Here is a 13,370-nt window from a genome sequence, read left to right on the forward strand (position 1 = left end):
AATTTCCGTAACCTCTCTAACCTTATACCTATTCGCCCAGCCCCCACTTCCCCAGTCCCACTAATAGGAGCTCTGTGGAACGCTCGCTCTGTCTGCAGCAAGCTTTCCTACATCCACAATCTTTTTGTTACTAACAAATTTCCTTCCTCGCCATCACCGAAACCTGGCTCACCCCTTCTGAAAAAGCCTCTCCTGTTGCACTTTCCTATGGTGGCTTCCACCTTTCTCACACACCCTGCCCCAGCAGCAAGCATGGCAGAGGAGTTGGTTTTCTCCTGTCACATAACTGCTCCTTCTCCCCAATCCCTCTGACACCCTCTGTTACCCTCCCTTCCTTTGAGGTGCGCTCTATGTGCATCTATGCCCCACCAAGCTCCAACTGGCTGTCATTTACTGCCCCCCAGGGCCAGCCATCACCTTCTTTGACCACTTCACCACCTGGCTACTTCATTTCCTTACTGAGGACATCCCCACTATCATCATGGGCGACTTCAACATCCCCATTGACACTTCCCTCTCAGCTGCCACTAAACTTCTGTCTCTTACTTCCTCCTTCCGCCTCACTCAATGGTCTTCTGCAGCCACTCACAAAGATGGTCACACATTGGACCTCCTCTTCACCCTCCTCTGCTCCCTATCTAACCTCTCTAACTCACCTCTTCCTCTTTATGACCACAATCTACTCACATTCTCTTCCCTCCCCACCCCACAAACTTGCACACCCTCGCAGAAATCTTAAACACCTTGATCTACATTCACTCTCTGAATCCCTCCTTGCTCTCACAGACATAAGTTTCCTACACAATGCGGATGAAGCTGCCTCTCTATATAACACCACAATAGCTGCAGCTTTGGAATCTCTTGCCCCTCTCACACATACCAAAGCTCGCAAAATCAACAAACAGCCCTGGCACACCAGCCTGACTGGGCTGCTGAGCGGAGATGGAAAAGATCCCACTCCAATGAGCACTTCATCGCATTCAAACAGTCCCTCACTACTTTCAAGACCACACTCGCCACAGCAAAACAAACCTACTTCTCATCTCTCATATCTTCCATGTCTCACAACCCTAAACAGTTATTCAACACCTTCAACTCTCTCCTCCATCCCCCAGCACCTCCTCCCTCCCCACTCATCTCAGCTGAAGACTTTGCCTCATTTTTGAAGCAGAAGATTGAGAACATCAGGGACAGTTTTAGTCGACAACCCCCAGAGCCATTCCTCCCAACTAACCAGCCCTCCACCTCCAAAACCAACTTCTCCACCATTACAGAAGATCGACTCTCCACCCTACTCTCAAGATCACATCTCACCACCTGTGCACTTGACCTGATCCCTTCCCACTTCATCCCAAACCTCGCCACAGTCTTCATCCCAACTATAACCCATCTCTTCAACCTATCACTAACAACTGGTGTTTTCCCCTCAAGCTTTAAACATGCCTCAATCACACCTACCCTCAAAAAGCCCTCTCTTGACCCATCCTCCGTATCTAGCTATCGACTTGGCCCTATCCTGGATCTCGTCATACCTAACTGACCGAACATTCAGGGTCTCCCATTCACACACCACCTCCTCACCTCGCCCCCTATCTTTCGGAGTACCGCAAGGTTCAGTTTTAGGGCCCCTGCTCTTCTCCATTTACACTTTTGGCCTGGGACAGCTCATAGAATCTCACGGTTTTCAGTATCATCTCTATGCTGACGACACACAGATCTACATCTCTGGAAGAGATATCACCACGCTACTAACCAGAATCCCTCAATGTCTATCCGCTATTTCATCCTTCTTCTCCGCTAGATTTCTAAAACTTAACGTGGACAAAACAGAATTCATTGTCTTCCCGCCATGACCCCCCCAATGAAAGTATCCATTACAGTAAACGGCTGCCCACTCTTCCCAGTCCCACAAGCTTGCAGTCTCGGGTTAATCCTGGACACTGATCTCTCCTTCAAACCACATATCCAAGCCCTTTCCACTTCCTGCCACCTTCAACTCAAAAATATTTCATGGATCCATACATTCCTAAACCAAGAATCTGCAAAAACCCTAGTCCATGCCCTCATCATCTCCCGCCTCGACTACTGTAACCTTCTGCTCTGTGGCCTCCCCTCTAACACTCTCGCACCCCTCCAATCTATTCTAAACTCAACTGCCTGACTAATCCACCTGTCCCCCCACTATTCCCCGGCCTCTCCCCTCTGCCAATCCCTTCACTGGCTGCTTTTTACCCAGAGACTCCCTATATAGTATGATGGTACCGCTAACAGCCCCCTATATGGTATGATGGTATCCCCAACAGCCCTCTATATACAGTAGTATGATGTACCCTAACAGCACCCTATATAGTATGATCTGTGCAAACTGTAAAGCGCTGCGGAATATGTTAGCGCTATATAAAAATAAAGATTATTATTATTATTATTGTCCACCCTACGACCCCATATAGTGATTTCTAAAACTTAACATGGACAAAACAGAATTCATTGTCTTCCCCCCATCTCACGCGACCCCCCCAACGAACCTATCCATTACAGTAAACGGCTGCCCACTCTCCCCAGTCCCACAAGCTCGCTGCCTCAGGGTAATCCTTGACACTGATCTCTCCTTCAAACCGCATATCCAAGTAATTTCCACTTCCTGCCGCCTTCAACTCAAAAATATTTCACGATCCGTACATTCCTAAACCAAGAATCTGCAAAAACCCTAGTCCATGCCCTCATCATCTCCCGCCTCGACTACTGTAACCTCCTGCTCTGTGGCCTCCCCTCTAACACTCTCGCACCCCTCCAATCTATTCTAAACTCTGCTGCCCGACTAATCCACCTGTCCCCCTGCTATTCCCCGGCCTCTCCCCTCTGTCAATCCTTTCACTGGCTCCCCATTACCCAGAGACTCCAGTACAAAAGCCTAACCATAACATACAAAGCCATCCACAAACTGTCTCCTCCATACATCTGTGACCCCGTCTCCCGGTACTTTCCTGCACGCAACCTCTGATCCTCACAAGATCTCCTTCTCTACTCCCCTCTTATCTCCTCTTCCCACAATCGCATACAATATTTCTCTCACGCATCACCCCTACTCTGGAACTCTCTACCACAACATATCAGACTCTCACCTACCATTGAAACCTTCAAAAAGAACCTGAAGACCTACCTCTTCCAGCAAGCCTACAGCCTGCAGTAACCACCGATCAACCAAGCCACTGCACGACCAGCTCTATCCTCACCTACTGTATCCTCACCCATCCCTTGTAGACTGTGAGCCCTCATGGGCAGGGTCCTCTGCCCTACTATACCAGTTGTGACTTGTATTGTTCAAGATTATTGTACCTGTTTTTATTATGTACACTCCTCCTCACAAATAAATGGCAATGGAATAAATGGCGCTATAATAATAAATAAAAATAATAATACAGCACAACAAAATGAAGTTTCTGGAGTGGCCATCCCAGTCTCCTGACCTCAATATCATTGAGCCACCCAGGGGAGATCTCAAGCGCGCAGTTCATGCTAGACAGTCCAGGAATTTACTGGAACTGGAGGCTTTTTGCCAAGAAGAGTGGGCAGCTTTACCATCTGAGAAAATAAAGAACCTCATCCACAACTACCACAAAAGACTTCAAGCTGTCATTGATGTTAGAGGGGGCAATACACGGTATTAAGAAATGGGGTATATGAACTTTTGATCAGGGTCATTTGGATGTTTTGGGTTGTCATTATGATTTAAAAAGAGAAAACACAATAGTTTGACAATAAATGGCTTCACCCAACCACTAACCATGAATAAAGAAAAAGTATTGGTGACATCTTTCATATTCTCTGAAAAAAGGCCAAGAAAGCAAAAATTCTGCCTGGGTATGTAAACTTTTGAGCACAACTGTACATGAAGACAAACAGGCCACTTCCTCATCAACCGTTTTCATCTTCCATCTGGAACTGCTACTCCTCGAATCTGTTTACGTCTGCAGGAATGCCTAAAAAAGCACTGGTGTCAGGAGAGAAGACATTCTGAGGGTAACTATGTTCACTCACCAGACTGGCACGATTTTCACCAGCGTCTGCCTAATACATTCTGGTCTTCCTACAGAGAGTTCCGGGCTACTCGTCTTTGAAGGACCTACACAAACTGTTTATACTGCATGTACATTTAGGGTCTGTGAACACCTTGAGTTTTTGTCACTTTTTTTCTGGGTACTTTTGTCACCAACAAAGTGATTGAGATTGCTGAAGTCTCATGCACACGTTGCTTAATTTTTCTTTACAGATTTGCAGGCAGATATAAATAAAAAATAAATAATTTGCGCCAAAATGCATGAAAAAAACGCTGCAAAAACACGTGTATTTCATGGAGCATTTTTTCTTCAAGAGATGTGGAAATTTCTACTGTGACTATAGTTACAGACGTTTCGACCCTCCGGGTCTTACTCATTGAGTCGCTGAAAGAGAAAGAACAACATGTGAGCATATAGTACAAAACATAAAGACATCTGTTTGTGAACAGACAAATAAAGAAATGTCTTTAATTTTATTTTTTCTATTTTTCCAGTGGCATTACTTATTATACTATAGCCATTTTCTCAATTTTTGCTTCCACCTTTGAATCCTGTTGTGTGGTTACAAACCCCCCACCCCACCCCTCCCACAATGCTTTTTTTTTTACTTATTTTTTATTTTTCAGTTTTTCTATATTTTTACTTTATTTGCCTGTAACTATATTCACTTTGTATATGATCAATTATTTTGCTCCCTTGTAACACTGGTTTTGCTAATTGGATTGTAATAAATGAAATTCATTTTCACCATAAATCTCAAGAGTGTGTCATGATCTTCTGATTACCCATGTTTTTTTGAGAAGATGTACAGAAAAAAAGAAAAAATAAAGTTGGCAAACCCTGATTGTGTGTTTCGCCTGCTGCCTTTTTCCAGCTCCAGTGCTGACATTGGCGACAAGAACAGGAGCCATGTTATCTTGGATAGCTTTGTTTCTGAAGATGTGACTTGATAGCTCACCCTCTCCAAACTATTTGTAGTCAAACCAAACCAGCTTTCAAATACAAATATGATCATATTTTTCCTCAATGTTCCATTCCTTTGATAGTTTCATTTCTTAGATTACTACGATATTATTTGAATTATCATAAAAGAGTTTTTGACCTTTTACATAGAGCACAATGAAGTCTATTTATCCCTCTAGATACATTTTATTTTGAGCTTCTGTTGGATTTAGATATAATTTGTAATAAGATAATTTTATTCACCTGCAAACCCAGTATGTTCTGAATATTATCACTAGTGTTGAGCATTCCGGTACTGCAAATATCGGGTATCGGCCGATATTCGCTGTATCGGATTTCTGATACCGAGTTCCGATATTTCTGCAATATCGGAAATCGGAATCGGATGTTCACACAGTGCAAAAATGCAGTCTAAGGCCGGCGTCACACTCAGCGTATGAAAATACGGTCCCGATTTTATGGCCGTAATACGCAGAAATGTTCCAAAAATAGTGATCCGTATGTCATCTGTAGGCAGGGTGTGTCAGCGTATTTTGCGCATGGCATCCTCCGCATGTAATCCGTATGGCATCCGTACTGTGATATTGTCTCGCAGGCTTGCAAAACCGACATCTAATGGATTTATGTGCTCAAATGTTCGTTAAAACATATATACAGTATGTATATATATATATATATGTCATTGAGACACATATATATACATATATACTGTATTTATATTTAATTCAGCGTGAGATATGTGAAAAGACGGTAATTCAATTGCCGGCTTTTTCTTTCTCCTTCCCAAACCCGACCTGATATGAGACATGGTTTACATACAGTAAACCATCTCATATCCCTTTTTTTTGCATATTCCACACTACTGTTAGTAGTGTGTATGTGCAAAACATGGGCGCTGTAGCTTGTAAAATAAAGGGTTAAATGGCGGAAAAAATTGGCGTGGGCTCCCGCGCAATTTTCCCCACCAGAGTGGTAAAGCCAGTGACTGAGGGCAGATATTAATAGCCTAGAGAGGGTCCATGGTTATTGGCTAAAAACATCTGCCCCCAGCCACCCCAGAAGAGGCACATCTGGAAGATGCACCTATTCTGGCACTTGGCCACTCTCTTCCCACTCCCGTGTAGCGGTGGGGGTAATGAAGGGTTAATGCACCTTGCTATTGTAAGGTGACATTAAGCCAGATTAATAATGGAGAGGCGTCAATTATGACACCTATCCATTATTAATACAATAGTATGAAATGGTTAATAAAACACACACATTATTTACAAGTATTTTAATGAAATAAAGACACAGGGTGTTGTAATATTTTATTATACTGGTAATCCACCTGAAGACCATCGTTCTGTAACAAAGGAAAAATTAAAAAACAACAATATCTCATACCTTCCTTCACCAGGGAAAAGTTCCCACGCTCGAGTTCATATGAGGACATACAGCAGAGGGTGCATCACCGCAACTCAAGGTAACTACAGGTCACCCTGCTTTCCATTCATTCCCCGGGGTTTTTACAGGCACAAGCACTGCTTTAGCAGAGCTCCTGGCTGTAAAATGATTTAACCCCTTCAGATGGATTTACTTCGTGGGACTTGACCTGAGCGACGGAAGGTATGAGATATTGTTGTTTTTTTATTTTTCCTTTGTTACAGAATGAGGGTCTTCAGGTGGATTACCAGTATAATAAAATATTACAACACCCTGTCTTTATTTAATTAAAATACTTGTAAATAATGTGTGTGTGTTTTATTAACCATTTCGTACTATTGTATTAATAATGGATAGGTGTCATAATTGACGCCTCTCAATTATTAATATGGCTTAATGTCACCTTACAATAGCAAGGTGGCATTAACCCTTCATTACCCCATATCCCACCACTACACGGGAATGGGAAGAGAGAGGCCAAGTGCCAGAATAGGCGCATCTTCCAGATGTGCCTTTTCTGGGGTGGCTGGGGGCAGATGTTTGTAGCCGGGGGGCCAATAACCATGGACCCTCTCTAGGCTATTAATATCTGCCCTCAGTCACTGGCTTTACCACTCTGGCGGGGAAAATTGCGCGGGAGCCCAATTACGGACGTAGTTTATGCGCTCATAAGTCCGTAAAACTCGCTAGTGTGACACCGGCCTTATTGAGTGTGGGCGGTGCGTGGGCGGAGACTGCGTGTCTCTGTGCGGGCGGGGTCTGTGCGGGACCGTGGGTGGTCTGTGCGTGCCTGCCGGGGGGTCTGTACGGCCTGCCGGGGGGTCTGTACGGCCACTCCGGGGTCTGTGCGGCCTCTTCGGGGTCTGTGCGGCCTCTCCGGGGTCTGTACGACCTGCTGGGGGGGTCTGTGTGGCCTCTCCAGGTTCTGTGCGGCTTGCAGGGGGGGTCTGTATGGCCTCTCCGGGGTCTGTACGGCCTGCCGGGGGGTCTGTGCGGCTTCTCCAGGGTCTGTGCGGCTTGCCAGAGGTCTGTGCTGCCTGCAGGGGGTCTTTGTGTCTGTGCAGGCATCGTCCGATGGGACTACAAGTCCCATCAGACGATGCCTGCTACAATGACAGTGATTGACACATTAGCCAATGATGGGACAGTAGTAGTCTCATCATACGGCTAATGTGTTGAATGTAAAAAAAATAAAATACTCCATGCATGCTACATGCATGCTACATACATACTACATACATACTACATACATGCTACATACATACATGCTACATACATACATACTACATACATACATGCTACATACATACTACATGCTACATACATGCTACATGCATACATGCTACATACATGCTACATACATACATGCTACATACATACATGCTAGATACATGCTACATACATACATACATGCTACATACATACATGCTACATACAGGCGACATGCTACATACATGCTACATACATACATGCTACATACATACATGCTACATAGATGTTACAGACATGCATACATACAACATACATACATGCTACATACATGCTACATACATACATGCTACATACATGCTACATACTACATACATGCTACATACATACATACTACATACATGCTACATACATGCTACATACTACATACATACATACATGCTACATACATGCTACATGCATGCTACATACATACATACTACTACATGCTACATATGTGCTACATACATACATGCTACATACATGCTACATACATGCTACATACATGCTACATACATGCTACATACATGCTACATGCTACATACATGCTACATACATACATACTACATACAGTACAGACCAAAAGTTTGAACACACCTTCTCATTTAAAGATTTTTCTGTATTTTCATGACTATGAAAATTGTACATTCACACTGAAGGCATCAAAACTATGAATTAACACATGTGGAATTATATACTTAACAAAAAAGTGTGAAACAACTGAAAATATGTCTTATATTCTAGGTTCTTCAAAGTAGCCACCTTTTGCTTTGATGACTGCTTTGCACACTCTTGGCATTCTCATGATGAGCTTCAAGAGGTAGTCACCGGGAATGGTCTTCCAACAATCTTGAAGGAGTTCCCAGAGATGCTTAGCACTTGTTGGCCCTTTTGCCTTCACTCTGCGGTCCAGCTCACCCCAAACCATCTCGATTGGGTTCAGGTCTGGTGACTGTGGAGGCCAGGTCATCTGGCGTAGCACCCCATCACTCTCCTTCTTGGTCAAATAGCCCTTACACAGCCTGGAGGTGTGTTTGGGGTCATTGTCCTGTTGAAAAATAAATGATGGTTCAACTAAACGCAAACCGGATGGAATAGCATGCCGCTGCAAGATGCTGTGGTAGCCATGCTGGTTCAGTATGCCTTCAATTCTGAATAAATCCCCAACAGTGTCACCAGCAAAGCACCCCCTCACCATCACACCTCCTCCTCCATGATTCACGGTGGGAACCAGGTATGTAGAGTCCATCCGTTCACCTTTTCTGCGTCGCACAAAGACACGGTGGTTGGAACCAAAGATCTCAATTTTGGATTCATAAGACCAAAGCACAGATTTCCACTGGTCTAATGTCCATTCCTTGTGTTCTTTAGCCCAAACAAGTCTCTTCTGCTTGTTGCCTGTCCTTAACAGTGGTTTCCTAGCACCTATTTTACCATGAAGGCCTGCTGCACAAAGTCTCCTCTTAACAGTTGTTGTAGAGATGTGTCTGCTGCTAGAACTCTGTGTGGCATTGACCTGGTCTCTAATCTGAGCTGCTGTTAACCTGCTATTTCTGAGGCTGATGACTCGGATAAACTTATCCTCAGAAGCAGAGGTGACTCTTGGTCTTCCTTTCCTGGGGCGGTCCTCATGTGAGCCAGTTTCTTTGTAGCGCTTGATGGTTTTTGCCACTGCACTTGGGGACACTTTCAAAGTTTTCCCAATTTTTCGGACTGACTGACCTTCATTTCTTAAAGTAATGATGGCCACTCGTTTTTCTTTACTTAGCTGCTTTTTTCTTGCCATAATACAAATTCTAACAGTCTATTCAGTAGGACTATCAGCTGTGTATCCACCAGACTTCTGCACAGCACAACTGATGGTCCCAACACCACTTATAAGGCAAGAAATCCCACTTATTAAACCTGACAGGGCACACACCTGTGAAGTGAAAAGCATTCCCGGTGACTACCTCTTGAAGCTCATCAAGAGAATGCCAAGAGTGTGCAAAGCAGTCATCAAAGCAAAAAGTGGCTACTTTGAAGAACCTAGAACATAACATATAATTTCAGTTATTTCACATTTTTTGTTAAGTATATAATTCCACATGGGTTAATTCATAGTTTTGATGCCTTCAGTGTGAATGTACAATTTTCATAGTCATGAAAATACAGAAAAATCTTTAAATGATAAGGTGTGTCCAAACTTTTGGTCTGTACTGTACATACATACAACATACATACTGCATAGATACTACATACATGCTACATACATACTACATACATACATACATACATACATACTCCATACATACATACATACTGCGTACATACTGTAGCGTGGCTAAAGGTTGTATAGTCGACGGGAGGTATGTATCACAGAGAAGGCTTGTCACTGTGATGTAACCTGGAGTGTTTTCTGTAATGCACATAAAGTAATAAGGAATTGTTTAGTATATTTGGGTCCGGGTTACGGGTAGCTATGAGAGATGGGAGGGTCTGGCTACCCATATACCTCACCCCTGGGTAAGGGGCATAACCATGCCTATCTATGTTTGTTTCAGGACCTGTGGTGATGTCAGAACCACATGTCTAATCATGTGATGGGTTCCTAGGTGTGGTTTCAGGCTACATAATGGAGGTGTGTTTAGCACATGGCTGTGAGTGTATGAGAATCCGTCAGTGTGGACAGAGATCCCTTTGTCCAGGCGGGACACTACAGACAGGAGTATGTGTGTGTGGAGGAGAAAGCCCCCCACAGTGTGTTAAGGCTCCAGGACTGAGCCTGAAAGACTGGACTCTTGTATTTTCCTTTCCTGAGCTAAAGGCTATTTGTTTACCTGTTGTTCACACTGTTATGTGGTTTATGGAGCAATAAACCCAACGCAGAAGAGAATGTGGCTCCTGTTTCCTCCTACGCACCTGAGGGAGTGAACCCTTACAATACATACATACTACATACATACTACATACAATACATTCATACATTACATACAATACATATATATAGACATACAGTACATTAAACATAGATTACATACTCACCATTACTTTTAATTTTGATCCCCGAAGCCAGTGTCATCTGTAAAAAATCTGAAAAAAACAAACAGCCAATATACTCCCTGTCCGCAGAAATCCACGAGTGTCCCACAACGATCTCCCGCGGAGAACGGCAGCAACAGCTTTTGCAACCGCTCTCCAGGGGCCCCAGGAACACAATGACGGGAGGAAGGTATTCCTCCGCCGCTGTAAAAAAAAAAGTCCCTAGTCTCACTTTATGGCATTGCTGTATGAGAAATTTTCCCAGGCAGCAATTGCCATAAAGTGAGACTTTGAACTCAGGTAACCTCAGTGATGCATTGCAGGAGCCATTGTCTCCTGTCAGTGTCACTGAGGGTCCTATAGAGCAGTGACATCACCCGATGTCACTGTTCTATAGGGGAGATCGTCGTGGGACACTCATTATTAATTGGACTATGGCGGACAGGTAGTATACGGTTTATTATTTTACGTTTTTTGCAGGCGCTGAAGTATGGTAAGTATGGTGAAATGAAGAATATTAAAATACTTTTTCCTAATGTGTGCGTGTTTAATTAACCCTTTCTTACTATTGGATTAATAACGGATAGGCGTCTTATTGACACCTCTCCATTATTAACCCAGCTTAATGTCACCTTACAATAGCAAGGTGACATTAACCCCTTATTACCCCATATCCCACCGCTACACGGGAGTGGGAAGAGAGGGGCCAAGTGCCGGAATTGGCACTTCTTACAGATTCGCCATTTCTGGGGCGGCTGCAGACTTGTATTTGTAGCCCGGGGGGCAATATCCATGGCCCCTCTCTAGGATTTGAATATCAGCCCGCAGCTGTCTGCGTAGCCTTTCTGGCTATAAAATATAGGACCCCACGTCATTATTTTGGGGGGTCCCCCTATTCTAATAGCCAGTAAAGGCTACGCAGACAGCTGCGGGCTGATATTCATAGCAGGCTACAAATATTGGCCCCCGGGCGTCAGCTTTCCCCCTCTGGCGCAGAAAATTGCGCGGGAGCCTACGCCGTTTTTTTCAGTTTTTTTTAAATTCAACGCTCATAAAGGCCTCTTTCACATTTGCATTGGTACGGTTCCGTCGCTATGCGTCGGGCCGATGTACCTACGTACGTTGTGAAATTTGTGCCCAATGTGGGCAGTGGATGCAGTTTTTCAATGCATCCGCTGCCCATTCTGAAGTCTAGGGAGAAGGGGGTTTTTGAAGCGCATGCGCGGTAGAAAATGGCGGACGCGACAGTGCGCCAAAACATGACATGTAGTTTTTGGTGCAGTTTTTGGTGCAGGTTTTCATGCAGGTTTTGATGCTGGTTTTTGGTGCAGTTTTTGGTGCGGTTTTTGATGGAGTTTTTGGTGCGGTTTTTGATGCAGTTTTTGATGCAGTTTTTGGTGCAGTTTTTGATGCAGTTTTAGATGCTGTTTTTGATGCTGTTTTTGTTCCTTTTTTGACAGGTTTTGATGCAGTTCTTGGAAATAAATAAACCGAAAATGTTCATGATTTGAATGGAAATATGCATGAAAAAACGGATTTGGATTCATCATTTCACATCTGTTTCATCCATTTTTTTCTGGATCTGTCGCTGTGCATTTTTTCGCCAGACAGAAAAACTGTTCCTCTGTATGTGTTTTCCGTCCAGTGGAAACAGCTTTTTTGACGGATCCTGCAAAAAACGGATGAAACGTGTGGCCATCAGGTGCAATCCGGCGCTAATACAACTCTATGAGAAAAAAACGGATCTGGCGGAAAAAACGGATCCGGTGGAAAAAAACGGATCTGGAGGAAAAAAAATGGATCCTGCAAATGTGCTCGCAGGATGCTTTTTTTTCCCATAGACTTGTATTAGCGACAGATCGCAATGGAAGGCCACACGTCGCGTCCGTCATGCAATGGATCCGTTGTGTTTTGGCAGACTGTTGGCACGAAAAAATGTTCAAGTGAACGTTTTTTTGTCCATCGCGTCCGCCATTTTCTACCGCACATGCGCAGCAGAAACTCTGCCCCCTCCTCCCCGCACTTCAGAATGGGCAGCGGATGAGTTGAAAAACTGCATCCGCTGCCCAAGTTGGGCACAAATTTCACAACGTGCGTCGGTACGTCGGCGCATAGCGACGGACCTGTACCAACGCAAGTGTGAAAGAGGCCTTTATGAGTGATGAATTTAAAAAAACAAAAACAAAACAAAAACAGAAAAAAAGGCGTGGGCTCCCGCGCAATTTTCTGCGCCAGAGGGGTAAAGCTGACGGCCGGGGGCCAATATTTGTAGCCTGCTATATCAGCCCGCAGCTGTCTGCATAGCCTTTAATGGCTATTAAAATAGGGGGTCCCCCCAAAAAAATGACGTGGGCTCCCCCTATATTTTATAGCCAGAAAGGCTATGCAGACAGCTGCGGGCTGATATTCATAGCCTAGAGAGGGGCCACGGATATTGTCCACCCCCCGGCTACAAATACCAGTTCGCAGCCACCCCAGAAATGGCACATCTGTAAGATGTGCCAATTCCGGCACTTAGCCCCTCTCGTCCCACGCCCGTGTAGCGGTGGAATATGGGGTAATAAGGGGTTAATGTCACCATGCTATTGTAAGGTGACATTAAGCCGGGCTAATAATGGAGAGGCGTCAATAAGACGCCTATCCGTTATTAATCCA

Source organism: Ranitomeya variabilis, chromosome 5, assembly GCF_051348905.1.
Source record: "Ranitomeya variabilis isolate aRanVar5 chromosome 5, aRanVar5.hap1, whole genome shotgun sequence".
NCBI classification, from domain to species: domain Eukaryota; kingdom Metazoa; phylum Chordata; class Amphibia; order Anura; family Dendrobatidae; genus Ranitomeya; species Ranitomeya variabilis.